Here is a 26,109-nt window from a genome sequence, read left to right on the forward strand (position 1 = left end):
ATTATGTGTCTGAATGGGAATTTTGCAGTATAGGTACGTCACACAGGGAACAGTCCTGACTCCATTTCTATTCACAATATAAACAATAGACTTCTCCTACACTTTTGATAAATGATTCCTGCAAAAGTTCTCTGATGATTCAGTAATTACTGGTAAATGGGGACGACAGGAAGTACAGAAGACTGACTGAAGACTTTGATGACTGGTGCCAGCAGCTCCGCCTCCAGATTAGCACTGGGAAAACCAAGAAGCTGGTAGGACAAACATTCTCCACCTAAGAAAAGTGAACAGGGAATAAACATTAAGATAGAGGACTCAGAAGCAGTGTGTTCATCTGACCAATAAACAGTAGCAGACACATCTCTACATCAACTGTTCAGAGGAGACTGTGTGAATCAGGCCTTTATGGCCAAATAGCTAAGAAAACACTACTAAGGAAGATCAACAAGCAGAAGAGATTTGTTTGGGCCAAGAAACACAAGGAATGGACATTAGACCGGTAGACATTCATGCTTTGGTCTGATGGGTCCAAATTTGAGATCTTTGATTCTACCTGCCATGTCTTTGACTGATACAGAGAAGGTGAACTGATGGTCTCTACATGCATGGTTCCCACCATGAAGCATGGAGGAGGTGTGATGGTGTGGGGGTGCTTTGCTGGTGACACTGTTGTGGATTTATTCAAAACTGAAGGCACACCGAACCAGCATGGCTACCACAGCATCCTGCAGCAACATGCCATCCTAACAAGTTTGCATTTAGTTGGACCACCGTCTTTTTTCCCCCCAACAGGACAATGACCCCAAAGACACCGCCAGGCTGTGTAGGAGCTATCTGACCAAGAAGGAGAGTGATGGAGTGCTGTGACAGATGGCCCGGCCTCCACAGTCACCTGACCTAAACCATATTGAGATGGTTTGGGATGAGATGGACCGCAGAGTGAAAGCAATAGAGTCAACAAGCGCTCAGCACCTCTGGAAACTCCATCAAGACTCTTGGAAAACCATTTCAGGTGATGACCTCATGAAGATCAAGAGTGTGCAAAGCAATAATCACAACAAAGTGTGGCTGTTTTGAAGAATCTAACATATAACATGTTTTGAGTTATTTTTAACATTTTGGTTTGCTACATCATTCCATATATGTGTCATTCATAGTTCTGATACCTTCAGTGAGAATCTACAATGTAAATAGTCACGAAAATGAAGCACAATTTTGTCTTAACCAGGTAACTTTAGGGTTAGCTCTGGGTCTTATGTCCTACAAAGGTGATTTGCTTTTTACTGGGGTATATTGCCATGGTAACTTGTGCTTTAGACCCAATCTGTCCCAGACTGGAGCCATATCTGAATCCTCTTTTTATATTTTGTCTTTACTCTTAAACTTTGCACCATTCCACTGAATGAGGCACAGACTGTATCTGGAGACAAACTAAAGTGATTCCACGTCTCTTCTGTTAGTCTGTGAGAGAGTAAGCTTTAACATTTGAATGTGTCCAATCTGATGTTTCAGAGCTTTAATGTGTAGCAACTGCCTTATAAATAATTAACTCAATTTAATCTGTTTAATCCTCTCTATGTGCTAAATGCTCATTTTAATGCAGCGTTAATCTCATTGTTTTAACAGTGCTGCATTTTACATTGTCTCTGATTGCAGCAGGCGGCACTCATCATGTTGTGTGGAAGAAGACTTCAGCTGAACAACAACACATGACATATTACACCCAAGTTAACAAAAACTAAGCCAAATGCGTTCTCGGTATTTTAAAAAAATGTAATTATTCTGATTGTTTACCTATTTTTTAGACACCTTTTTTTTATTTATATAAAAATAATTTCAAACAGCTGCCTGCAAATATGCCTCTTTACCATTAAGCCAGGTGTGAATGACAACCTGCAGCTGCATGCTGTTGTGGTCATTGGTGTCACATTAGGTTTTGAACCACAAACAGAGACGTTTCTTAGAACTGGTGGGCTAGTGATGTAGGTATTGATGTAAATGATTGCTTAAGGCGGTGCTACAGCAATGTATAAAAACTGAAGCTCCCAGAGCCAAATGTTATTTGTTCTTCCATAACTGAGATGAACTGTAACCTGCTCAGGTAGAATTTAATAACAGCGTGTCTGAACTGCACTTGACTTGATCTCTGCTCATCTCCAGGCTTCTCATTCGGTAAGAACTCGTTGGCTTTTGCATAATTAATTTTAATTAATTAATTTTGCATAAACATAATTTATTAAATTTAATGGAGTTAGAAGTTAGCAGGAAGTTAGCTCGCTAGTTTCCATCTAAACATAAGCATGTTCTGACTGAGAGATTTCTGAAAAAATTCTAACGTACAGCTCTGCTATCACTTCCAACATAAACGAAGACAGAAAAAAACAACAACAGTGACTCTTGGTACTGAAGTTGGGCTAGCTGGTATATAATGATGTGCTACCTGATCGCTAGTGACACAACTATGTTAGCATAACATAACCACAGTGAAGCTGGAGGATAAATGCTAACTTTTTTCCACTCCATAAAAAATAGGGTTCCCGATGGTTAGGGACAAATGCAATCGCATTTGTCTAGATGCCAACCCGAGGCCTGGAGTTGCCTACCTCTGGACTAAAGTCAACTCACTTTGGTAATGTAAATATAATATGGCCAATATTATAGTTATTATATTAATCATTATTAGTTATTACAGCATTAAACTTGAACTCGGGGTCAAAGATTCAAGTTGCAGTTATTTATATTTCCTATCACCTTAAACCTTCACTCAAAGACAAGTATCTTTGACAGTGTATATATATAGATGTATTATATATATAAGAGACAAATATTGTTCTTTTAATATGTTGGCATTACTAAATTTGACTCAGTGCTTACATATATGTAAAAACAAAATGTACGAGCTGTGATAACTGTGTCTGATAGAATGAAGAGTAGACTCATATATAAAATATTCCTTTATTGGGTGAGAAAATCAGACCATGTCATAACTGCTTTAAGTCATACAGAATAGATATCAGAGCCTTAAACAGGCAGACTTCTGCTAAATGGGTCAAACTGGGCAGAAAGTATACAAACTAGAGATGGCACGATACTACTTTTTTATGTCTGATACCGATATCATAAATTTGGATATCTGCAGATACCGATATGAATCCGATATAGTGTGTTTTTTAATCAATAAAACTGTTTTTTTAATATCTTGCTGCTTTTTGTATAAGTTAATACTCAAGTTAAAAAAAACAAACACTAAAGTTATTCTGTTATACCTGTATGCAAAAAATACACTGCACCCAAAATATTTCATAGTTCAACAATACTGATCAATCTAATAAACTTAAAACTACTCCATCCTCCCTATTCTGGTATTTTAAAGAGTAAGCAACCCAACTAATAGGGTTCTAAAACTCCCAGCAACCCCCCCCCCCCCAAAAAAAAAAGAAAACAGGGAATCACCCTCCACTTCATGATGCTTAATCGACGTAATCAACTTTGATTTGATGCAGTGTGAAATAAAATGCACAGAAATCAATTATTTTTTCAAGAATAATTAAATAGATTCAACATCTTTCTTCAACAGAACTGCAGACTGCACAGATGGTTCCCAAAGGAAAAAGTACTACAGCTTACTAGGGTTTATTAGACTTAATAGTTACTATATACAGTAATGGACTTCTATACATTTTACATCAGATTATTTATTAAAAGCGAGACATTTTAAATAAAAGAAAAGTATGTCTCTGTGCCCCCCCTGTCACGGTTCTGGGTCCATCGGACCCAGTAGTTTGAGTTTTATTATGTTTTGGTTTTAGTTTGCATCAGGGATTGTTTTCTTGTTCTCTTGTAGTGTTGATTATGATGATGTTTATTATTTGAGTTTCATGTTTCTGTGGTGTTTAGGATTTGTTCTTCAGTTGTGTCTGCTTAGTATTTGTCTAGCTCCATGTGCCATTTTCTGTCTGTCTCTCTATGTCGAGTTTGTGTCTTAGTGTGATGGTTGCTTGTTCCTGTTTTATTGTGATGGTCTGCGTCTCATGTGAGTGTGTTCAGTTTTACCTTTGTCTCGTCTTGTTGATTATTCCCAGCTGTGTCCACCACCTGTGTGTAATTCCCCTGTGATTCTCTGTGTATTTAAGTCATGTCTGCCGTCATTGTAGTTGCTGGTCCGTCTGTGTTTCCACCCTGCTTCATCTGTGTGTTTCCCTGCAGTCTACCATCATCTGTTTCCGCCCGCTCTCATTCATGTCCAGGTTCGTGTTCTATAGTTAGTTTGTTCCCAGTTTAGTTTAGTCATTGCTCCGTTCGCCGTTTGTCCATTTCCTTTTTGTGTTTAATAAACCACCCTCACACCCATACAAGTGCCTGCGTTTGGATCCTCCTTTATTTTCCACACGGCTCATCTCACTCGCCGTGACAGTACGGACCAGCCAGATATGGATCCAGCGGCATTCACCCCACCCACAGAGCTTCGAAAGCTCATAACGGACTCTGTGTCAAAACTAATCAACCTGTGGCTCAAGCATGAGGGAGAAGCGTTTCTCTACGTTCTGGAAGTCAGGCTGCAACAGCTTATCACGGATTATCCCTGGCTATTGGACTCACTGCACCCTCTGGTACAAAACTTCATTCTCCACGAACTTCACCTCCACCCTCCAGGCGCTGCCGCTACCGCTTCCCAACCCAGCCCGCCGGTGAAGGTTTTGCCCGGCCCGCCGGAGGTTTTGCCCGGCCCGCCGGAGCAGTCGGCAGGGAGGAAGCGACGTTCGCGTCACCGGCTCGGCGCCCCGCAGCCGGACTTCAGGATGTCAAATCGGCCAGCTGTGGTGAGTGAAAGGGACACTTTTGTTGACTCTGTTGCTTCTGTGACTGTTGTTTCTGGGGCATTTTTTCGTGTTTCGACTGAGGATAACAATGATTTTTCATCCATGCCCATAGCATCTAAGACTGCCTGTTCTGAACCCGCGTTCCATGTTTATGACCGTGTCCGTTCCATTGTCCCTTCCTCAATTCCATCCCAGTCAAATGCCAGGCCTGTAACGCCGCTATCAGTTCAGCCAGCCACTCCACCACCTGTTACTACTTCGCTACCTGTAGCTCAGTTACCACCAGTTCAGCAGCCTGCCCACTCATTTACCCAGCCTTTATCCTCACAGCCTCATTACAAGCAGGGAACACACTCCACACAAACTTTTGCTGGTTCATTTAAGCTGGCCATCTCAGAGACAGTTGCTCCCTCTAGGGCCTCCCCAGAGGCTGGGTGTCAGTCACCAGCCAACTCTGGACCCCTAGAGGTCAAGACACCAGCACCAGCAGCCTCACCGGAGAACTCACCTGAACAGTCTCGGCTCTCAGCACCCCCTGAGAGCTCAAGTGAGTTCACCCGTCCGCCTCAGTCCTCTGCTGAGTGTATTGGGGAACACTTCCAGCCCTCTGAGGACTGTATCCCACTGTTGCTGCCTGAGTCTAGCCACGGTGCTGCTCAGTCCCAGCCAGTGTCCACACTGGCAGAGGTCTCCGTACCTGCTGCTTCAGAGACTGCTTTCACTGGAGGGCCTGAGGAGCCCGTCCAGTCTCAAGTCATGTTAGCTGGGGGTTCAGGTGAACCCAGCCAGCGTCCTGCCTCGTCGGCTGGAGGGCCTGAGGAGCCCGGCCAGCCTCAAGTGTCGTCTGCTGGGGGTTTAGGAGAACCCAGCCAGCCTCAAGTGTCGTCTGCTGGGGGTCTAGGAGAACCCAGCCAGCCTCAAGCGTCGTCTGCTGGGGGTTTAGGAGAACCCAGCCAGCCTCAAGCGTCGTCTGCTGGGGGTTTAGGAGAACCCAGCCAGCCTCAAGCGTCGTCTGCTGGGGGTTTAGGAGAACCCAGCCAGCCTCAAGCGTCGTCTGCTGGGGGTTTAGGAGAACCCAGCCAGCCTCAAGCCTCGTCTGCTGGAGGGCCCGAGGAGCCCGTCCAGCCTCAAGCCACGTCTGCTGGAGGGCCCGTGGAGCCCACCCAGCACATCCTCACATCTGCTGGTGGTCCTGGAGGACCCAGCCAGCACATCTCCACATCACCTCCTGCAGCATCACCGCCGTCAGGTTCCGCAGCCGTCCCGCTGCCGTCAGGTTCCGCAGCCGTCCCGCTGCCGTCAGGTTCCGCAGCCGTCCCGCTGCCGTCTTCATCATCTTCGCCTGGTCCAGCCTCCGTGTCTTCATCATCTTCGCCTGGTCCAGCCTCCGTGTCTTCAGCATCGCCTGGTCCAGCCACTGCTTCGTCCTCGTCTGGTCCAGCCACTGCTTCGTCCTCGTCTGGTCCTGTGGTTGCCACGCCGCCGTCGGTGCCAGCTCGACCCGTTCCGCCTTGCCTCTGCCGGCCGTTTTCCGGGCCTCTAAGATGGCGTCATGGCCTTCGCGGACTGCCTCCGGAAGGTGTTCGTCGCCGCCGCTGGCATCGCGGCCGTCCTCCGGACCTGCTCGGTGGCCGCCACTGCCTTCCACGTGGTCGGCCTCCGGAACTGTTTGCCCGCCGTTGCCGTGTGCACGGTCGGCCTCCAGAACTGCATTCGCGCCGCCGTTGCCGTCCGCACGGTCGGCCCCCGGACCTGCTTCCTCGCCGCCGTTGCTGCACGCACGGTCGGCCTCCGGAACTGTTTGCCCGTCGCCACCGTTGCCGTGTCTACGGTCGGCCTCCGGAACTGTTTGCCCGTCGCCACCGTTGCCGTGTCTACGGTCGGCCTCCTGAACTGTTTGCCCGTCGCCACCGTTGCCGTGTCTACGGTCGGCCTCCGGAACTGTTTGCCCGTCGCCACCGTTGCCGTGTCTACGGTCGGCCTCCGGAACTGTTTGCCCGTCGCCACCGTTGCCGTGTCTACGGTCGGCCTCCGGAACTGTTTGCCCGTCGCCACCGTTGCCGTGTCTACGGTCGGCCTCCGGAACTGTTTGCCCGTCGCCACCGTTGCCGTGTCTACGGTCGGCCTCCTGAACTGTTTGCCCGTCGCCACCGTTGCCGTGTGCACGGTCGGCCCCCTGAACTGTTTCGGCTCTTGTGTTGTCGGCCCCCGGACTTTACTGTGGACTCGTGAATGGTCTTGTTTTGTGTTGGCCTGTTTTTGGTTTATTCTGGTCTCTTGTGCTCCTTGTTTTTTTTGTTTCGGTGAATGTGTTCAGTTTTACCTTTGTCTCGTCTTGTTGATTATTCCCAGCTGTGTCCACCACCTGTGTGTAATTCCCCTGTGATTCTCTGTGTATTTAAGTCATGTCTGCCGTCATTGTAGTTGCTGGTCCGTCTGTGTTTCCACCCTGCTTCATCTGTGTGTTTCCCTGCAGTCTACCATCATCTGTTTCTGCCCGCTCTCATTCATGTCCAGGTTCGTGTTCTATAGTTAGTTTGTTCCCAGTTTAGTTTAGTCATTGCTCCGTTCGCCGTTTGTCCATTTCCTTTTTGTGTTTAATAAACCACCCTCACACCCATACAAGTGCCTGCGTTTGGATCCTCCTTTATTTTCCACACGGCTCATCTCACTCGCCGTGACACCCCCCCCCCCCTTTTTTTTTTTTCCCTGTTAATGTCCTATCGGCCCCCCTGGCTAAACTTTGCAAGATCTACCCCTGCACAGTTACCAGCCGTCAGCTCCTGGTGTAGAAAGTAATAATTTTTTAAAGGATGACGTGAGGGTTAAATAAATTCAAACAACAGCTTATCAAGCTTAAACGTGCTGCTGTTGTTCAGCTGCTGGTTTCCTCTTTCTGGTGCAAAGTGGGCCAAAAACAAACAAGAGAGACGGAATTGAAGTAGCAGCAGGAGAGGGAGGGAGAGAGAAGAGGCAGTCCCTCCATATATCGGTTGTTAAGCTTAACGTGGGAATGCTTTACAAACATTCAGAGATGAACTTACACATTTGCTTTACTTCTCTCTGGGATCACTTCCACGGAGATGAAATGCTGGTTTGGCAGCGAGGCTCCAACTGCTCAACCAGACCGCCGACAGGTCTGGCACGCCACAGCAGCTCTATCACGTGACGCATACTGCTCTGACGTGCTATGGTTATGAGCCGAGTTATGCCATGTTGCAAGTTTTGTCAGGTGCTTTTTTGATATTTAATGGATCGGATTACATTTTTTATTTTTCTCCGATATCCGATCCAGTCATTTACGTCAGTATCAGACCGATACATAATATCAGATCGGTTCATCTCTAATTAATAAACTAATACAAGTAGCCACTGGTTGCACTGATGTGATTAGACTCTTGTGAGTCATCAATCTCTCAAATGTCCTTCTCTCTCCTCCAGGGAAACATCTTACCGACCAGAGCTGCAAGCCACTTCCTCCAAATATGATGAAGGTGTGTGATTTTCAGCAACAGGGACACTTTCCAAGTTTCAGGAAATGATTTGTGGTTAAAGTAGCAGGACTGTCGAGCACATTTTTATATTTCAAGATGCCGTTTTTTAAAAAAGGAAAATATGACAGCCAAAAGCTTTGTACCTGTGCAAGTCTGTCAGATCGGTGCATTTATATGAATATGACGCAGTGTTTTTTTTTTTTTTTTTTTTTTCCTGTAAAATTCTGTAAACTATAAACCAAAACTGTGTTTCTGCTTTTTAGAATTATATTAAATTCAACATGTCACATCTTGTTGTTGTTTTTTCTCTCTTACTTGTCTCCATGTTATACTCTGCAATAGTACTGTGATTTGTGCATTTAATCTGTTATTGACAGTGAGGTGCTGCTCTAGGTTTTATAGTAGTTACAGTCAAAAAGAAACATAACTTAAATATTCCTTGATTAGCATCTAGGAAATGATCATTGAGGCGCTTTTGTGCTTCAAGGAAAGCAGGAGGAAACTAGAGACTACAGGAAGGAGTAGTGAGAGTTTTATCGCCCTCTGCAATTTGTGTGTGTAAGTGCAAAAGCTTACAGCACCTGGTATTCCCAGGCGGTCTCCCATCCAAGTACTGACCAGGCCCGACCCTGCTTAGCTTCCGAGATAAGACGAGATCGGGCGTGTTCAGGGTGGTATGGCCGTAAGCGAGGAAAAAAAAGCACAGAAACAGCCTTTTTAAACATGCTGTGATGACACATGCACACGTTTTCTCTCCTATATAGAAGTTAAAGTCTCCAAACGACAAAAATGTTTGAATTACAAAACACACGGTTCTATAATAATCTAACATATGTTATTATGGAGATGTTACTGTGGGAAAAGTATTTCTGCAGCTCAGTGTTGAAGCTGCAGTAAACAACAAATAGCTGCATGCTTTCGCTGTAACATATAAAGCTTGGCACAATAATATATATCAAACTGTGAGACACTTGCCACTTATAAAATGCCCTTTATATAGCAAAGCTTTCGCTTACGGCCATACCACCCTGAACACGCCCGATCTCGTCTGATCTCGGAAGCTAAGCAGGGTCGGGCCTGGTCAGTACTTGGATGGGAGACCGCCTGGGAATACCAGGTGCTGTAAGCTTTTGCACTTCGACACACAAACTGCAGAGGGCGCCGCTGCTCACTCACAGAAAACAGAACCAGAAAAAAAAACTTCATTAAAATGCTTATAAAAATAAGGCATTTCGCTTTTGTGCAAAAGTTGATAATCATCTCACTCTATCTACTTTTCTGGTGTGTATTTTCCAGCAGAGGTTTAGCTCTGTGTCAAGTGTCTGACATTTTGTGGATGTCAGAGAGCATCATTATTATTTCCTAACTTTAGGTTTCAAAACAGGAGGGAGACTGATATTTACTCACAGTAAATATCAGTCTTCCTCCTGTTTTCTATTTTGCAGAGCCTTATTGATGAGCCACAGCTGTTGTTTTATTTTCTCCCCCTGATATCTGTAACTTTATCATTTAAACTGTTGATATGGCTCCAAGCAGCCCTATTAACTTTATAATTGGCTTTTGTTTCCTCCTTTCTCCTCTCTATTATTTACTGCCGATATATTGTGAGTTTATATCAGTAGCATTTGAGCAAAACCTGGTGAGGATTTAGAAGAGCTTCAACATCCCATTAAATTCAAATTCAAATTTTATATGTCGCATACACAGTCATACACAGTACGATATGCAGTGAAATGCTTACACAACTGCTCGTGACCTAAAGAAAAAAGAAAAGGCTATGAATAAGATAGGAAATAAATATGAAAATTTATGGAAATGAAGAAATATAATGTCCAGTGTTGTGCAATCCACATTATGTCTTGTGAAGAGCAAATATGCTTAAAGTGATTTAAGTGATGAAGTGAAAACAATGTCCAGAATGTCCAGTGTGTGTGTAAGAACCATATGTGTGGGTCAGTACTGTGTGGTGGTGTGATTGAGAGACCGTATCGCCTGCGGGAAGAAGCTCCTCCTCAGTCTCTCTGTGTTGGTCTTCAGGGAGCGGAATCGCTTTCCTGACCTCAACAGAGAGAACAGTCTGTTGTTGGGATGGCTGAGGTCCTTCACCATCTTCCTGGCCTTGGTCCAGCACCGCCTGCTGTAGATTGAGTGCAGGTCAGGGAGCTCGGAGCGGATGGTGCGCTCAGCTGACCGCACAACCCTCTGTAGAGCTCGTCTGTCCTGCATGATGCTGTTCCCGAACCAGGTTAAGATGTTTCCCGCCAGGATGCTCTCTATGGTGCACGAGTAAAAGTTCCTGAGCACCTTGGAGGGCAGTTGGAAGTCTCTCAAGCGTCTGAGGTGGTAGAGACGCTGACGGGCCTTTTTCACCACGGTGTTGATGTGACAGGACCATGACAGGTCCCGCGTGATGTGAACTCCGAGGTATTTGAAGCTGTCCACTCTCTCCACTGGGCACTCGTTGATGACGGGGGTCTGGTAGTTCCTCTCCTGCTTAGTGCTGAAGTCCACTATCAGCTCCTTTGTCTTACTGAAGGAGGCTGTTCCTCTGGCACCAGTTCTCCAGATTCCTAATCTCCTTCAGGTAGGCCGTCTCGTTGTTGTCAGAGATGGGCTTTGATCTCATGGTGAAATATTAAAAAGTATACACATTAAAATCTTTTAATATGAGGTTGTACAATGTCTTAAATTGACATGGCTAATGCCTATTAACTTCTCATCAGTGATCATGGATGAATAATGAAGGAGGAGGACTACCGCACTAAAGTGAGTTTACAATCCAACATAGAAACTGACCCCCTGAGATGGAAAACTTTTATATTCAATGATACTCAAAATCCTCATTCTTGACTTATTACCAAAAGAAAAAAAATTATTATATGTTCTGATGACATTCAGTTGGATCTGATTTACACATCAGAGGTTTGTTCAAGTAAATATATTCAAGTCAAGTGAAATAAAGAGCAGAAAACACTTCATGAGAAGCAATGCAAAACGTGACTTTCAGCAAAGGCCTGCTGTCACAGTGTGGTTAGACTGAGGGTTTGTCAACAGTCTGATGACACTGCATCAGAGACTTGTCTTTAAACACTTTGTTCTTTTCGTGACCACAACTCAACACCTTGTGAGTGTTTGCAACCTGGTAATGCACCGTGACCCGAAACTGTGAACAACTGAATCTGTTCTGAGAGCAGAAGAAACTTCTATGAATGCAATAACTCTAGATGTTATCACACTAACTACATGTTATAATGTAACACTTTGTGTCATGTAAAACTCTGAAGTCAAGGTTATAAATGGCTGTTTTTGACAACTTTTGAGTTTACCTTTATATATTTCACTTTTAAAACTTTACAGTCATCATTTCATTGGGACTAAATCTAAGCAGGAATGTTTTTTAATCTCTATAAAAACGTTTTTAATCAGTCAATTTTAATATGAATTGAAAAATATAAATTGTATATTTCAAAACTATGTTTAAGTTGCTGATGCTTTTAACTGGACTTGGAGTATACATGCATAATAAACTGGACTGGGTTAAGAACACAGCTTCACTCTACAGGAAGGGCCAGAGTCGTCTCTATTTTCTGAGGACAATGCTCAGGATTTTTTCCAAATCTGTTGTGGCCAGTGCCATCCTCTATGCTGTTGCATGCTGGGGCAACAGGTTGACGGTCACAGGTGCCAACAGACTCAAACTGATCCGCAAGGCCAGTAATGAGTGGAGATGGAGATGGACTCCTTCAGGGTGTCTGAGAGGCAGATGTCGTCCAAGAAAAGAAGATCATTCAATGAGAGACTGAGATTACCCAAATGCACCACTGAACAACACAGGAAATCATTCCTGCCCGTGGCCATCTCCCTGCACAACTCCTCCATCTAATACAGTTATACCCGCTGGCACATGTTCTACAGTAAAATAACAAATGACATAATTCACAAGTTAGAGTTACAGTTTTTCTCAGTCGCTTTGGTGCGTTTCTCAGATCAGAATTGAAATTCTCATAACTATTAGTTCAACCTCCACAACACTCAGTCATTTGTGCACATCATAGTAGCAATTTCTCCTCTCTCTGAACAAACTGCAAATGATTTTGGACATGAATCAGTTGCTTCCATACATTTCCCTGCTGCTTTCTGACATTTCCATTTGCTTATGTCATGTCAGTCAAAAGTAATCATACCTATGGATGCTGAATAGTCGTTCCCAATAAAACGAATAGTCATACATCCATTGCTTGAGTCATCACACACAAAATTGTTGAACTAGTTATCACATGCCAAATATTGGCCATCTGTCAAGCAAATCCTATACCTTTCTGTATCATTGTTCCTGGAAATGTCTCCGAAATTGAACAATTGATCTCGGGTGAATTACAGCTGTCACTCATGAGGAGGCGTGTGAAAGTTTAGTTGTAACCAATGACAAACAACTTGTTCACTGTCAATAATGGATGAATCCTGTGAATCCCCAATTGGCAAGCATATATAAACTGCGCAGGAGCTAGTGTGTACCATTTCTACACTTCTGTGACACAAAATGGAAGGTCAGCAACGTGGAAGAGGGGTGAGGATGCGGGGAGGAAGGGGAAGGGGAAGAGGGAGAAGAGGCAGATATAGGCGGATTCCTAATGAAATAAGGGCTACAATTGTGGACCATGTTGTCAATCACAGCCTCACCATGGAGGAGGCTGGTCGAAGGGTGCAACCCAATATTGGAAGAACTACTGTCAGTTCAATCATTCAAACATTCCGTAGGGAAAACAGGTATGCAAACAGTAATACACTGTACTGTACTGTGCCATCTCAGACACATCACATGTTACTGTACTGTATTTGCAATTTCACAAAAAGTTCACTCTGCACCACATAGGATTGTAAGACAACCTCGCGGAGGCGGAAGAGGGCCCCTTTTTACCCCACGGCAAGAAGAAGCCATTTGTGCAATGGTCATTGCAAACAATGCAATAAAGCTGAGAGACATACAAAGCGCTGTCATAGAGAATTACACGGTATTTGGCAATATTGAATCTGTTCCAATTTCAACAATTGACAGAGTACTCAAGAAAAATTAAATCCACATGAGCAAATGGCCCTGCTAGCAGCCATGGATGCAGCATGTGACGACATCACAGCAGGGTCCTGCAGAGGATGGATTCGCCACTCCAGGAGATACTTTCCTCGCTGCATTGCGAGGGATAACATCTGTTGTGATGTAGATGAAAATATGTGGCCAGACAGACAGGAACGTCTGGATGTGCCAGAATGATTTACTGTACTGTTACATGTGCTGTTTATTGTTCACATTAGTGCACAGCTCTACCAAATGGGTGATTTTATGTTTACATGTATTCTACAGTGAACAAGTGACTGTAGCATATTTTTCTTTTGCACAATTCTGTAGGATTACAAACACTTCTACACAATGGAAATGTGAAACGTACGTATTCAGTGTCTCAGTTACTCCCAAGACTCCCATAACATCTACAGTGACTTTACTGCACATTTCAGATGGCTGTACAGGTAGGCCATAGTGCTGTCGTCAGCATTTTCAGGTGTCACCAATTGTTTTTGCAATGGGAAACACTGAAATTATAAACTGTCATAGTGGAAACATGACAATGCCATTTGACTATCTTGTTCATAAAGATGGTGTCAAGACTTTTCATTTCGATGGCACTGACAGTTTCATTGACATGGATACTTGCTTTTGAGGTATGGATAATCAATTCTGTGCATGTGACGTGCTTTTGCAGGCTATCCACTAGGTTTTGCAGTTTGCACTAATTGTTTTGGGAAATGCACTAACTGCTGTGCAAATGTTAATGGTGTTCTGAGAAACGCACCAAAGCGACTGAGAATAACTGTAAATGTCAGTCACACACATTTCCCCTCACCTCTTGATATGTGTGATTGTGTGATTCGTGTGTATAGATAGATAGATAGATAGATAGACAGATAGATAGACAGATAGATACACACACACACACACACACACACACACACACACACACACACACACACACACACACACTTGGAGCAACTGTAATCCACATAATTATCTTAGGGATTATTAAAGTAATCTGATTCTGATTATTCACTTTAAATATGAATACCACACCAGACAGCTCATATTATTCAGAAAGCACCTTTATTGCTTCAATGCAAATTAGAAGGTGATTAACAGCCAGATGCTGCTAATCCACTGCATTTGAATAATTGCTCATCAGCATATGTGAGCAGCTCAATAAAAGCAAACATTTTGTCAGTTTGCTGGTCTGGAGTATTCAGGTGTTTGTTAACACAATGTCATAATGTTCCCAGGAACGGATGACCCAGAAAATTCACCCCAGGGTCAAACTGTGCAGTTCTCAGAAAAAGCTCAAAAATCCAGAAGCTACATCTCAGACTCTACAGGCCTCAGTTAGCAAGTTAAATGTTAGAGGCCATGACAATTAGAAAAAGTTTGAATAAGTGTGGCTTGTTTGGAAGGGTTGCAAGGAGACAGTCTCTGCTCTCTAAAAACAGCATGACAGCATGGCTGCAAGTTTAGTAGCAAATTTGCAAAGCATAACAGCACAAACACCGCATACCAGCTGTTAGCATGGTGGTGAAGGGGTGATGATTTGAGCTTGTCTTGCAGCTACAGAACCTGGGCCCTTGCAGTCATTGAGTTTTCCATGAAGTCCCTTGTATACCAAGTACTCTACAGTCAAAACTGAGTTTTGGTAATGCAGCAGGACAAAGATCCCAAGCACATCAGCAGAGCTACAACAGAATCAAGGTGTTGCAATGACCAGGTCACAGTCCACACCTCAACCTGAAAAACAGTGCTGGGAACTTAAGAGGGCTGTACATAAACAAATACCACAAACCTCAATGAACTGACGAAACGATGTAAAGAAACGTCAGCCAAAAGTCCTGCACAACCGTGTGACAGACTAAGAGTCATACAGAAACAATTTGGTGACACTACTGCTGCTAAAAGGTGGCTCTACAAGCTACTCACTCATGTACAGTGCTTAGTTTTTCAGAGTACTCTATAGATTCCCATGAAAACACTCTTTTCCACATGACTGTATGTCAGATAAAAGAGATACGATCTGTGAAGAGGATTCTGAGAAGAGAAAACATCTGGGGACCTGCCCCGAAAAGTTCATTTTGTTCATCTGGGCGTAGAGTTTTCAGTAGCAGGAACGCTCTGTCACTCATCCGAGTTCGACTTCAGACTTCTTCTGTCTCGGCTCAGTGCAGGTTTCCCCAACCTTTGTTTGAATTTAGACTTTACATATTGTCCAGTTTCAGCAAGGGAACTGAAAAGTGTGCTGAGGATAAATGATCAATTAGGCAGATGTAAATGAACAACAGCTGCAGGCTGGTGGCTCTGACATCACACCTGATGGACACCTAGAAGGCTAGATTCAATTGTTTTGGAGTTTCTGAAGACCGTCTATGACTCTGGGGTGACATCAATCATCTTTTATGGTGTGTTCTGCTGGGACAGCTGGGGCTTCCCTCTTTCCCCTGCTGGGATGGGCACGCACACGTCGCTGAGATGTGTGGTCTCAGGTAACTGGTACTGCTGGAGGCTGCAGGTGACATAGTCATACTATACCAGTGTAATAACTGAAATAGAAATGAATAAATAAACAGATAACATAGTCACATGAACAAGAGGAGCCTATAGAGATTCTAAGTAGCTGATCTTGCAAAAGCAAAATGTGCTCTGCACCACAATGCATTCAGGTCACAATTCTGATTGCAAAAGCTGGCAGATAGGACAGGATATTAAAAATAAAACAAAAACCCACCTCCCACCACATGCAGGTCATCCTAGCAGCACTGAGCAGCTCCTACAGTGACACGCTGCTGCAACAACAGTGTGCGAGGAGAAATTTCAGATATCTTTCCAGCTGCTGTCAGACTCTACAATAGAGTCTTAGTGCCCACTTTAAAATTAGGTGTATACAACATCGGGGGAATAACAACACGTGATATATTACACCGTGCCATTATTTACTTAACAAAAACTAAGCCAAAAGGCCGTTTCTGCACTTTTTTCACAAATGTCAATATTTTATTAATTTACTTATTTTTAAAACATGTGGTTTATTGAATTGGAAAAAAAAATAGCTGCAATTGTTGTAACGCGAGCTATGAAAGACAACCTGCATCTGCAGCTGTGGTCACTGGTCCTCACATCATGTTTGCAGCATGTTCTGAACCACAAACAGAGCAGTGCTAACTGGTGGGCTGGTGATGTAGACACTGATGCTAGTTAATTTAAGGTGGGGCTGCTGAAATGTTTAAAAGCTGAAGCCCCCAAAGTTTTACTTGTCTGTGACACAAATGAGCTCCAACCTGCTCAGGTAGAATTTAACAACAGCTGAGCTGCACTAGACCTGGTCTCTGCTCATCTTGACTCCTCGTTTGGTAAGAACTTTTTATTTGCATATTTAAAATCTTTTATAGACAGCATGTTTATTTTGAATAACTCGATCTCCTGCCACACTTATACTCACATTCACTAACCAGATATGGGCTTTAAAACATGCATCATCTGGGTTCTGTGACCATGAATATCGTACATAAGAAATGTGCATGCACAGGCAGAGGCCTATCTTTTTTTATTTATGTTCAAATAATGTTCAATTTTAATTCCCCCTTTAGAGCATTTCATTTACTGAAGACATCTTCACCATCCGCTGTTCCAGACGACTGACTCGTGCCTGAACTCCTGCAGGTTAATCTACCAACCACTGATCAGTAAAGCAAAAAGTACGGTAAGTGTCCTCAGTTGGAAAAGTTTGCTTAAAAGTTTCATATCTTTATAATATAAATAATTATATTTAGCAAGAATGTTGTCATGACTGAGTGCAATGACCGTTTCCCTCTGTAAGGTTCAATGTGTGGATGCAAGTAGAGAAGTTGTCTTTAGATACACCTCCTGAATAGGGGTGGGTTTTTATAATCGATTTATCGATTAAAATCGATTCTGGCTTGGATAGCGTGAAATCAATCCATTAAAATCCTGAATTGATTTTTTTTAATATAAATTTATTTTGCCCAAAGTGCCAGAATCTCTGGTGAAAGATCACAAACTTTCAACAACCACCAAACAGCTAAGACAGTAAATGAGAGCAGGAACACGGATTCTGCACAAAGATGTAAACACACAGCGCGGAGCGCGGATCAGAATCAGTTAGATGTCGCCTTTCTCACAGTCGGGGCTGAAAGCCGACAGCTCGCTGATTCTGATTTGTCGGCGGGTCCGCGCTTTGTGTTCACGCCCTTTTTGCGCTGATCATAAAGCTGTTAGTTTTATCTCTCTCCAAACAACATTGACTGAACCAGCAGCAAACGAAGCAGCAAACTACGCTTCACATAAACATCGTCATGAATTCACTCTGACTTTTGCTGTTTTGCTTCCACCACGATGCACAGCTCTCTCTCTCTGTCTGTCTGTTGTCTTGCTTGTTACACAGAAGTCTACCGTTGTTTACAGGCTGTCAGCTGCTGTTTTACTTACTTCCGAAAAGAAAACCCAATTTCTGCCGTTCAATACTAAACAAATGTAAACTTTTTAAAATTATGCAAAATGCAAAACGCTTAGCCGTGTCTCTAATAAAACCGCGGTAATGTCAGAGGTAACGTTCATATGTTGATTAATGGTTTTCTTTCATTTTTGATGTACTGCAGAATATTTTTATAAAATCCCAGAACAGTAAAACCACCTTCATGTTTTTCTGTGTTTTATCTTCAGCTACTTTGACACAAAGGCATCTGCTGTGACGCTCACACCTCTGATAACGTCTTGTGTGTGTCAGCTTCCTTTTTATAGATACAATAAAATGTACTGTACTGATCTGAATTATAATATTTCTGACTGTCCAAATTTCCCAGATTCAAATCGAATCGAATCGTGGATCGAACTGATTCGGTACCTTGTGAATTGGAAGCGAATCGATTCTAGAAATCAGTGACGATACCCTGCCCTACTCATGAACTCATCAACTGAGAGTTAAAAAAATCATCAAATTTATTTAAATGACTTGTTGTTAATTTCCACTACTTTACATAAAAACTTCTGTCACATGGTAAATGGCCTGTATTTGTATAGCGCTTTTACTAGTCCCCCCTAGGGACCCCAAAGCGCTTTACACACCCAGTCATTCACACACTGGTGGAGGCAGTTACAGTTGTAGCCACAGCTGCCTTGGGGCAGACTGACAGAAGCGAGGCTGCCATATCGCGCCATCGACCCTTCTAGCCAACACCAGTAGGTGAAGTGTCTTGCCCAAGGACACAACAACCGAGACTGTCCGAGCCGGGGCTCGAACCGGCAATTTTCAGATTACAAGGCGAACTCCCAACTCTTGAGCCACGATCACCCCAAATGAGCTGCTATGCAGGCATATTCAAATATTTCTAAGATTATAAGGTCTTACCAGCAAACTCCACAATTTTATTTGTGTCTTCGTGAAAAAAGTCAAGTTTAATCTTGTGAATGTAAAAAATTATTAGGTAAAGCAGCCCCTTCATAATGTCTACATGCTACCAAATGTATGTAAATGATTACAATTTCCTGTTTTAAAAAAATCAAGTAATACTTTTAAAAATTACACAATATTATTGTTCAACATGTCCTCCGTGGCTCTCTGAAAAGTTTCAAAATATTTACTAAAGTAAAAATTAGACTGGTTTTGATATTGAATTTTTGGAAGCTGTCATATTGATATTGATTTTTTATTTTTATTTTATTTTATCATTTAATGATTTTAAAAGTCATCATTAAAAGGAATAAGAAAGTAATGACACATGTTTTTAGTTAGTTTCATTTACTTTAATTATTATTTTTTAAATGATCCTTGGCGCATATATTCCTTTCAGGCACTCTCCAATAACCTGCGGTCTTTACAGTGAAGACACGCAAACATCAACCTGGAACATACCTGTATGAAAATATATGATCCGTATTCGTCTTAGTTCATAGTTACACTGTTTAAAATAGAATATTAAACCAAACAGCGGTAATTACCTGTCCAGCAGAGATTCGCTAGCTCTTGTTTCATTTCAAGCTCAGTTAAATTATTTCTTTCTGCTTTTCCTCATCAGCGATCTTCCGTCTTTTCTTTTCGACTTGTCTCTCAGTCCGCGCTTCCTGCTCAAGTAAGTCAGCCCCCTCCTCTGGCGCGCATGCTCTGCAGCGCATACCCGACGGGGTCTGCGCAGCGCGTGCACCACAGGTGTGGAGAAGTACTGATTAGTGCTCCAGTTTCAACATAAACGCTTCCAGAAAGCGAAACATGCTCCTTTTCAGACTAAAATATCAACGTTTCAAACCATACTCCAGGGTTTTTAGTTCACCGTTTATGAGGTTTAACAAGAAAATAAAAGACAAATCTGAATGTTTGAAAATGATTTGAAAAAATTCTGTAAAGAATGGATCAGAAATACTAAAATTATCCTTTTACTTAAATTTAGTTGCTTTATTCATTTGTTACATAAGTTAAACAAACTTATGTGGGTTTCTATATAAGTCAATAAAGAAACAAGAACAAACTGAGAGGTTCTGGAAGCGTGGAGTTCAGTTTGCAAATTTATCTAATGCAAAAAACATCTATGAATAAAACTTTTTTATTATTATTATTATTATTATTTTTTTTTTTTTTTATTTTGAATAAATGAATAAAACTTTGTTGGCCAGCAACTTTTCAAAAAGACAAAAAAGAGAAAAGCTGGTCATAAAAAGAAGCTATTATCTGGGGGGAAATAATCATTTGATCCTCTGCTGAGTTTGTAAGTTTGTTCACTTATATTAAATAATCAGTCTCTAATTTTTTTTTTAAAGTATTTTCATTTTGATGTAATGAGACAGAATATCAACCAAAATTGAATAAAAAATGTATTTGCTAAAATAAATGAATTGATTTATATGTCACTGAGTGAAGTAAGTATTTGATCTCAAACACAACTTAGTACTTGGTGGAGAAACCTTTATTGCCTAGCACTGCGGTAATATGTTTCTTGTAGTTGGTCACTGGGTTTGCTCACATCTCAGGAGGGATTTTTTTCCACTCCTCCTTCCACAAACTCTCTAAATTCTTTAGATTTCTTTGCTGCTGTTTGGTAACTTTAAGCTTCAGCTCCCTCCACAGATTTTCTTCAGGACTGAGGTTTGGAGACTGCCTTAGCTCCACTCCATGTCCTTGTGCTTCTTCTTTAGCCACACCTTTGTTGCATCAGTGGTATGTTTTAGGCCATTGTCATGCTGGAAGACCCATCGATGACACATCTTCAGTCTTTTGCCTGAGAGAAAGTGGTTCTTGTCCAAGATTTTGCAGTACATGGCTCCATCTACTGGCCGCCTCAGTGTGGTGAAGTCGTCTTGTATCCTTGGCAGAAAAACAGCCCCACAGTATAATGTTTCCACTTCTGTGCTTGACAGTGGGGATGATGTTCTGTGGGTTACACTCGGCATTTCTCTTCCTCCAAACAAAGTGGGCTCAGTTCATGCCACAGAACGCTTGTTGGGTTGTCGAGGATCAAAAACTTACTTCACTCAATTATATGCAAATCAGTGAAAAGAAATCATGTATTGTGTTTTTTTTCTGTTGGTGTTCATGTCTCTCTCCAGTAAAATAAAACATCCACAAAAAATAGAGACTGTTCATTTCTTCATAAGGGAACAAATTTACAAATTCAGCAGGGGATCAAATACTTACTTCTGCCACTACAGTGATGACGCTTTTGTTGCATTAAATTCTTGATCTGGAAAATGTTCCTGTTTTTCTCTCTCCAGGAAACAATGAGGATCATGTTTACCTGTTTGCTGCTTGTGCTGCCCTTTGTTACTGGACTCTCAAAACCAGCCAATCTTCAACCCAACCGAATTGAGAAGCGACTGAATGAAACAAATTATGAAAAGTTTAGACGACAGCATGTAGATGCCAAGATGAGCGTGAAAAAATGTGATACAGAAATGAAAAAAAAGAAAATATATGCTGATCGAAACAAATGTAAGGATGTTAACACATTCATCCTCAGTGATTACAAACAGGTCAAAGCCATTTGTAACGGTCAAGGAAGATATGATCAGACGAATGGCACGACAAAGAGTGTAGCAAAGTTTCGCATTGTTAGATGTGACCTAAAGAACAATGGAGCCAGGAAACCCAAATGTCAGTATAAAGGCACACTTCTCACTAACAGAATAGTTGTGGTCAAATGTGAAGGAAAGTTACCTGTGCACTATTGTGGTGATGAAATGACCTTTGAATCCAATAATGCAACTATAGGAAAAATCCCCATGCGCTCTACTTCTGTACCCACAAATATACATTTCTGAGATAACAAAAGAGCAACATTTATCATCAGCTCTAACTAAACGTCGCTGGAAACGTCTTCTTCATTATACGTTTTTATTTGAGTCTGTCTTAGCAATAAGTATATACATTTTTTAACATGTGATCAACCTCTATTTCTTCACACGTTACATGAAATAACATAAAACTATTATTTCCTTCTGATGAGGGAATTTTATATTCATCCCACCAATACCGACATATTAATTGTACTGACTGTAGGATGCTGTGTAGAAATAATCTCTTAGATCCAGCTTGCTTCTAATAAAATATTTTTTATCTGATCACAGGATAAGCATATAATAAAAGTCACTTTTTGGTGTTTGTTGGTTTTTATATATTTATTTTTTAACATTTGGAGCATCACCAGTTACAAGACTCACAAGCTGACAAGTTCTTATTCAGCGCCCTGTCTCTTGTTTCTTTTGTTTTTAATGTCATCCAATTTTTTTGTTTTCATTTTGGCATGCGATTCATTTCTAAGACTTTTCTAAATGTCTAAAAGACAAAAGTGTAAACGTCGTTGCCATAACGGAGGGGGCTTGAGCATTTGCCCCTTTCCTCTTGGACGTCCCAAGAGCCCTGTTCTTGAGGCATTACTATTTTTTAATCTGTGTACATGTGCTGTCTGTGCCCCTCAACAATAACATTTAACTAATAACCCCAATTTTGCTAAATAAAAGGATCTGGCTTCCACTAGTCACATGATGCCCATTAACTAATTCTCGACTTTGACGGCAGAGGGCATTGGTTACGAGATCACAAAGAACATGCACATTTTTTGCCGCCTGGGTGGTGCGGAGCTGTAAGCGAAACACACAAAGTAATTGGGAGATGCAGACTGGTGCAACAAAAACCAGTAAGTAGGTGTAGAGCGTACACTGTAGTCTATAGCAGCGGTCCCCAACCCCCGGGCCACGGACCGGTACCAGGCCTTGAGTCGTTTGGTACCGGGTCAAGAGAGTTGAAGCTCGTACCGCACAGAAAAAATAAATAACTTACATTATTTCCGTTTTATTTATTATCCGACTCTGAACAGTGTTTTATTTGGAAAAAGACTGAATTCTCTCAGTTACTTCAGTCTATGACTGACTCTTGACGCATGTCAAGATACATTAGTTAATATTAAACCCACAAACTAGCAAAATTAGTAAAAAACAGATGTCTTTGGAGGGTTTCTTTGCAAAGGAAAAAAGGCCCAGTGAGGAGACAGAAGAAGAGTCTATGACAACTACTAAGAAAAAGAAAGCTGCATTTAACAGACAACAAGTGGATATATTGCAACAAGTGATTCCCATGCACCAAGCCCGCTCTGCATAATATATGTGGAGACCAGCTCTCCAGTGAGGCAATGAAGCCTTCAAAACTGCTTCGTCACTTGGAGACCAAGCACCCGACATTAAAAAACAAGCCTTTGGACTAGTTTAAAAGAAAAAAGCAGGAACAACAGGGACAGAAGCCATTACTGAGGGCCTCCACAACAACAAATACAAGTGCACTGAGAGCATCATACTTGGTGGCTAACCGTATTGCTAAGGCTAAAAAGTCATTCACTATTGGTGAAGAATCGATCCTTCCTGCCACTAAAGACATTTGCTGTGAACTTTTCCCCTTAATATTGGTATGATCCCAGCTCAGGCACTGAGCGAGGGGGCGGGGCAGCTGCTGCCTGCGAGTGCGCTGTTGGAGAAGCGCAGCGAGGCAGACAGAGAACTGAAGTTTGACCAGGTTCCAAAGCAAATCATTCGTACTGTACAAATAATGTAAATATGACGGTGCATCACAAAAGATTGATATCAAACTGATCACTTGACCCATATTACGTTACTTGCTCTTCAAGTGAATCAACAAAAGGTGAAATGAAAAGCCGAACAACAACAATGCTGTTTCTTTAGAGAGTCTCAGCTTACATGTGTGTTTATTTCATATTTTCAGTTGTTTCCCTCCACGGCTAAATAAATCGGTTTCAGTTATGCACTGATATACAAGACTGGACATAAGGAGCTTCTTTCAAAGAAAAACTCTGGTAGATGTTATTTTATATATTATGCTTTGTATGTTGTTCAGTATATTTCTATGCAAAACAAAAGGAATTTCAATACACAGCAGTACATTCACAGTTGAAACCAGATATTTACATACACTTTATGGAAAACACAAGAACATTTTTTTACTGTACAACATCAATTTAGAGTAAACTTGTTTTGTTTTGCATAAATAAATATTGAAATATATTTTGAATTAGTTAAAGAGAGAGAGCTGTCTCTTTTTTATCACTTTCACCAAATTTAGGAGCACATATACACTAAGTTTATTGTTAATTAATAAGAAAACTCCAGACGATTCCATTCTGAGCTGAAGAAGCTTCTGATAGGTTGGTGGCACACCTGTGGATGCATATAAGGCAAAACACAGAGCCTGTTTCTTTGACATGGGAACATCAAGAGATGTCAACCAAAACACCTGGAAAAGAACTGTGGAGCTCCATAAGTGTGGCTCAGTTTGAATACAATTTGGTGCCATTTACAATTAAGAAATACAGACAGTTTCTCTCTTTACTCTTAAAGTTAACAAATATGTTTTTTATATTTATCAACATAAAAAATAAACATTTAGTCTGATTTGATGTTACAATTAAAAAAGTGTTTTTGTTTTTATCTGAAGAGTTTGTAAATATCTGGTTTCAACTGTATATTTGATGATGTTGGTGTTTGGTTTGATTGTCAGCACAAAGAGGGAGAGAGAGGGAGGGAGAGAGAGAGAGAGAGGACAGAGCAGATGAACAAGAGCAGGTGAGACACACATGTTAGTCAAATGGTTGTTTACCAAAAGTATCAGCGTATCATAGGTCCTCATGTATCTCGTACCTAGTGTTTCTTTTTAGGTTTGTTATTTTTCAAATTCTATATTTATTAAGTTTTGCAGGCTTGTTTGCACAACAAGGTTAAATAATTATCTAAACTTTTCTGAATCTAAATAGTGGACTTTGGTAGAATTAAAAAATAAGTGTAGTGCAGGTCTATGATGATTTTTAGTGCTACTATCATCTAGCTCTGATTCTGGTTCTGTCTTGGTTAAATCCTAAGTAGTCCTGCTTCTGAACTGTTGTAGTCCTGTTTTAATTCCGGATCAGTTCTGGGTCTGGTTGAATTGGGGTTTAGTCCTCGTGTCTTGATACAGCCCCGACTTTGTTCTGCCTTGCTGCTTAATTAAAAAACTACTTTAAGGTGTCCTGCACATGTGATATATTTTTCCCTATATGAATATGAACTCAAAACAGAGCCAATTAATCTTTCAGTCATTTCTTCCCCCCCACCCCCCAAGTCCCAGATGCATACTACCCTTTAGGGCTAAGCCCCGGGTGTATCAAATGTCTGCCTCTGCTCTGCTCTACAACAGAATCACAAAGGTGTCTCCAATAAGCTGCAGAGATGATTGTTGTTTTAATTTTTTAACGGTACACAAGCAAAAAATTAGAAGAGAGGTCATGAAGTTTCTTACTAAACAGTAGCGCCCTCTGCAGTTTGTGTGTGGAAGTGCAAAAGCTTACAGCACCTGGTATTCCCAGGCGGTCTCCCATCCAAGTACTGACCAGGCCCGACCCTGCTTAGCTTCCGAGATCAGACGAGATCGGGCGTGTTCAGGGTGGTATGGCCGTAAGCGAAAGAAGAGCACAGAAACAGCCTTTTTAAACATGCTGTGATGACACATGCACACGTTTTCTCTTCTATATAGAAGTTAAAGTCTCCAAATGACAAAAATGTTAGAATTACAAAACACACGGTTCTATAATAATCTAACATATGTTATTATGGAGATGTTACTGTGGGAAAAGTATTTCTGCAGCTCAGTGTTGAAGCTGCAGTTAACAACGAATAGCTGCATGCTTTCGCTGTAACATATAAAGCTTGGCACAATAATATATATCAAACTGTGAGACACTTGCCACTTATAAAATGCCCTTTATATAGCAACGCTTTCGCTTACGGCCATACCACCCTGAACACGCCCGATCTCGTCTGATCTCGGAAGCTAAGCAGGGTCGGGCCTGGTCAGTACTTGGATGGGAGACCGCCTGGGAATACCAGGTGCTGTAAGCTTTTGCACTTACACACACAAACTGCAGAGGGCGCTTCTGCTCCTGCTTGTGCTAAGAGGCATGAGAAGTTAACATTTATGGGTGATAAAATCCTTTTTCTATATTTTTAACATGAGAATATCAGTGTGTGAATGTGTGTGTGAATGTGTGAATGACTGAATGTAGTGTAAAGCTCTTTGGGGTCCTTGGGGACTAAGTAAAGCGCTGTACAAGTACAGGCCATTTACTGTGCGTGTGTTTATGCTCAAGTGTATGAATAAATTAGTCAGTTTTAAACAGTTGCAATTTAAACAGTAGAAGAGTGGCACTATATTTATATATTTATAAAGAAT

At 41.8% G+C, this 26,109-nt stretch overlaps 3 long non-coding RNA genes and 4 other non-coding genes across 7 annotated transcripts; 4 read left to right on the top strand and 3 right to left on the bottom strand.

The window, feature by feature from the left end:
• The first annotated feature begins 1,628 nt into the window (after nucleotides 1-1,628).
• On the top strand, nucleotides 1,629-8,607 carry LOC146681866 (uncharacterized). Its single transcript, XR_014918154.1, has 3 exons — nucleotides 1,629-2,172; nucleotides 2,533-2,629; nucleotides 8,262-8,607. It is a non-coding gene; the product is annotated as an uncharacterized LOC146681866 (long non-coding RNA).
• Nucleotides 8,608-8,883: 276 nt separating this feature from the next.
• Nucleotides 8,884-9,002, bottom strand: LOC146681867 (5S ribosomal RNA). The gene has a single exon (XR_014918361.1). It is a non-coding gene; the product is annotated as a 5S ribosomal RNA (ribosomal RNA).
• Nucleotides 9,003-9,324: 322 nt separating this feature from the next.
• Nucleotides 9,325-9,443, top strand: LOC146681868 (5S ribosomal RNA). The gene has a single exon (XR_014918438.1). It is a non-coding gene; the product is annotated as a 5S ribosomal RNA (ribosomal RNA).
• Nucleotides 9,444-14,454: 5,011 nt separating this feature from the next.
• On the bottom strand, nucleotides 14,455-20,783 carry LOC146681869 (uncharacterized). Its single transcript, XR_014917915.1, has 3 exons — nucleotides 19,353-20,783; nucleotides 16,126-16,183; nucleotides 14,455-15,940 (listed from the first exon to the last, which is right to left on the bottom strand). It is a non-coding gene; the product is annotated as an uncharacterized LOC146681869 (long non-coding RNA).
• Nucleotides 16,620-22,000, top strand: LOC146681870 (uncharacterized). The gene is made up of 3 exons (XR_014917914.1): nucleotides 16,620-16,747; nucleotides 16,985-17,097; nucleotides 21,117-22,000. It is a non-coding gene; the product is annotated as an uncharacterized LOC146681870 (long non-coding RNA).
• Nucleotides 22,001-25,221: 3,221 nt separating this feature from the next.
• On the bottom strand, nucleotides 25,222-25,340 carry LOC146681871 (5S ribosomal RNA). Its single transcript, XR_014918439.1, has one exon. It is a non-coding gene; the product is annotated as a 5S ribosomal RNA (ribosomal RNA).
• A 319-nt stretch (nucleotides 25,341-25,659) lies between these two features.
• On the top strand, nucleotides 25,660-25,778 carry LOC146681872 (5S ribosomal RNA). Its single transcript, XR_014918441.1, has one exon. It is a non-coding gene; the product is annotated as a 5S ribosomal RNA (ribosomal RNA).
• The last annotated feature ends 331 nt before the right edge of the window (nucleotides 25,779-26,109 follow it).

Source organism: Copadichromis virginalis, linkage group LG23 (assembly GCF_057382275.1).
Source record: "Copadichromis virginalis isolate Kocher_CV1m ecotype Utaka linkage group LG23, C_Virginalis_male_GT1.1, whole genome shotgun sequence".
NCBI lineage: Eukaryota > Metazoa > Chordata > Actinopteri > Cichliformes > Cichlidae > Copadichromis > Copadichromis virginalis.